General features: G+C 30.2%; 1 long non-coding RNA gene across 1 annotated transcript; it reads left to right on the top strand.

Moving 5' to 3' along the window:
- The first annotated feature begins 675 nt into the window (after window positions 1-675).
- LOC145090417 (uncharacterized) lies at window positions 676-2,249 on the top strand. Its single transcript, XR_013701555.1, has 3 exons — window positions 676-987; window positions 1,081-1,166; window positions 1,853-2,249. It is a non-coding gene; the product is annotated as an uncharacterized LOC145090417 (long non-coding RNA).
- Window positions 2,250-3,303: the final 1,054 nt, after the last annotated feature.

The raw sequence follows: 3,303 nt of genomic DNA, 5'->3' as shown, positions 1-3,303 counted from the left end.
TCCTAATTCTTTTGAGATACATTGAAATTACTCAATGACATGTTTTAATCTCAGATTATGCTCTTCTATTTGTGACTAGGATACCGATGATCACAAATAAGATGTGAATAACCATGCAAATACGGTTGGTAGCCTCATTGTCTTTTTATCATTTCTGCTGATGTGTTGGTAAACCACACACGCTCCATCAACAATGATAATTATGAGATAGTCATTACGACTCTTCATTACTCCTTATTAGCTTGTTGGTTAACCACACATGCTCCACTAACGACTTATAAAGTGTAATGTGTAATTTCATGTGTTAGCATAGAATTCACATTTTTCCTAAAGTAACTAAAATTGCGATTTATAAAAAATAATGTTCTAGTACCTTATTAACAGCATTATACATTTAATCTTTACTATATTATTAAGCATCTTGAGCATTTCTTGAAAATTTTAAAAGGTACAATCTTTACGACAACAAGTACCATAATTTAATGCAAATACCACTAATATTTATTTGGAGAGAATCAAAACTATTAATCTTTACCAAATACAACGAACACCATGAATTGAGGAGATGATTATGGAAATCAATTCTAAAAAATAAATATTGAGCTTGGTATACAGCTCAACTAGACATAAATAGACCACTAATTAGTCCTTACTAAAAATCGGATATCCGCTGATCTCGCCGAAAATTTGTCTTGTGCGCCTTTCACTTCTCTGCTTTAGAAACCCTAATCTCAAACATCATCAAGCAGCACTCCGCTCTGTTTCTTCCTCTCTGCTTTGAAAGATTTTGTTTTTAGGGTTTTAACTAACCATTCTAACTAATAAGTGATATCAGTACAAGCCTGTTCTTTCATGATTTCATTTATTCATCGATTGTATAATTTTGTTGTTCAATTTTTGAGTTTCATATTTTTATTCTATATTTTCTACCAAAATCGATACGAAGATTAACTTTGATTCCAAATTTTCTGTTGATGTCCATACAAGGTTCGGTCTATCAACCTTTATTTTTAACTCCCATTGCAGTGAGATGCATTCATGTCTTTCTTTCTAATTAACCATTTTTTACTCCAACATCAGCACCGGTGATGATTGTGTCTCTATTCCAGTTGGTGCAACCAATATATGGATCAAAATTTTGCTTATGGATCGAAACATTGATTCAAGTATGGATATAAAACCTTGACTTCTTTTAAATTCGATTGGTGAATTTAATAATATCTTAGTAGGGCTCTGCTTGAAGTTCGAGTATCTGATCAAATCCCTAAATTTGCTGAAGCTATAGTTTTTTTTAGTTTCATTTTATGCTTGGGTTTTCTTCTTTTTTTCATTTTGAACGAATGCCTTCAAAATGTTTGTTAAAATATCTCAAAGAAGATTTTATTCTAAAAAACTAATAAAATTATGGTTTTATTGTGTTGGTTGTGTACTCATGTTAAAAAATATTACTTACGGCTTTTAATTTGCTATTAAGGCATTGTGAAAATTCATTCATGGATTGTTAGGTTACCTTTGGATTCACAATTTGATAAGAAAATCTGATATAATCTCAATTAGTTCAAGTCACACAAAAGAAGATGAGTATTAGGATTTTCACAATAGGTGTTCTACATGTGTTTATCTCTATCTGATTATAAGGTGTTACAAGTGTTTGGTATATTCAACACCTTTATTAGAGCATATGATGAAAAGATACTAGAAATGGAAGTAGATGCTGAATGTTTGGCTGAACAGGTTGAATTTGAGTGTCAACCTTTTCTTGACAACAAACATGGAATTGTGATAAGTACTTGAATTTATTTTTAGGTTTTGACTACTTGAATAAATATATGTTATATGTTCTGCTTTTCAGTGGGATTTTGCAGAAGTTTGCGAAAAAAGTAATTTGCAAGGGTTTTTGGTTTACAGACGTTTGGGAAAGGTGTTTGGTGAAATTGTTTTTTAAAGTATGAGTATTGTATGATATTTTACTTTTTCATTTAAAAGACTATCAATGAAATGTGAAGTATATATTTTATATGCCAACTTTAAAATTAGTATATAATTTTTACTACGTATTTTCCAATTCATGAGGTGCGTAAAGATGTTTAAAAAACGATAGTTATTATGTTGTATCCAATTACTTAATTACTTGCTTATGGCTTTACCAGGGGTGTTTATTAATTTTACAACTGACCCTTTTGATGTTGATGTTTTTGAAGTTCATGGTGAAGACACGTCTTAGATTTTTGCAAATGACTATTGTTATTGTGTATGTATGATGTATGTTTACGTGTTTTTTTTGTGGATGTATGATGTGATTTGTATACTGTATGTATGTTGTTATCCGAATTTTTTTTGTCTATCTATGTGTTTGTGGAGCATCGCTAAGAAAATAAGTAAAACCAATATTTACAATAATTTACTTTTATTTTTATTTGTTATGCATTATTGTATCCTTTTAGATGGTTTGACATATGTTATTTCGAAGCTCTTGGTTTCGACTAAATAAAATTCGTTGTGGCATTTGATTTTGTAAAATGTATGATTGCTTTAGGAGAGTTTATGTAACTGCAACATTTGTAAATTCTATATTGTTTTACTTATAAATTAAAAATTGATATTTGCATTTGTAGAGAACTGAAACGATTATAAAATACATGCATTTGAAAGCTTAGATATAATAAAAATATAATTTTTATTATGCGACGAAAGTAATATCTTGATCTAAATAAAACAATTCCAAGTTTCATTCTACAAGTATATATAACAAAACCAAATTTTTATGTGTATTTTTTATACATAACATTCTACATTAACAATATTAGATATAATGAAATGTGATAGTACACTCAAAACTAGGGTTGAGTATTTGGTCCGGACCGGCCGTACTGGACTGAACCGGTTCTTTGATCGGACGAATTTGAGAGAAATATAGAGAAATGTGTTGATCATAGAGATGACCTATTGAGTATTACTATGGAGAGAACGAAAAAGATCGCTTAACCATATTGGTATAGAAGGAAACCGGTTCGAAAAAAATGAGTCAGAAAAAAAAAAAGACCGGTATAAGAAAAAGGTGGCCTAAAGAGGTCAAAAGCAAAGTATCCATCATTCGGGAAAAATTAACTAATCTTTGGAATGAAACTACTAACTAATCTATCATGTGGAATTCTTGAACACACCCAGTGTTAGTGGTTTATCCCCTCATTACCTACGATAGAAAATTTGATGCCCGATAATAATGTTACATAATCTAGACCCATCAAATGGATTGTGTAACGACACCCGATTGATATGTAGAAATTTTCTCACAATGTTATT

Source organism: Lactuca serriola, chromosome 2, assembly GCF_051521515.1.
Source record: "Lactuca serriola cultivar US96UC23 chromosome 2, Lser_US96UC23_V15, whole genome shotgun sequence".
Taxonomy (NCBI): Eukaryota; Viridiplantae; Streptophyta; class Magnoliopsida; order Asterales; family Asteraceae; genus Lactuca; species Lactuca serriola.
The sequence above is the reverse complement of the archived record's forward strand: the minus strand, read 5'-3'. Positions and strand labels throughout refer to the sequence as shown.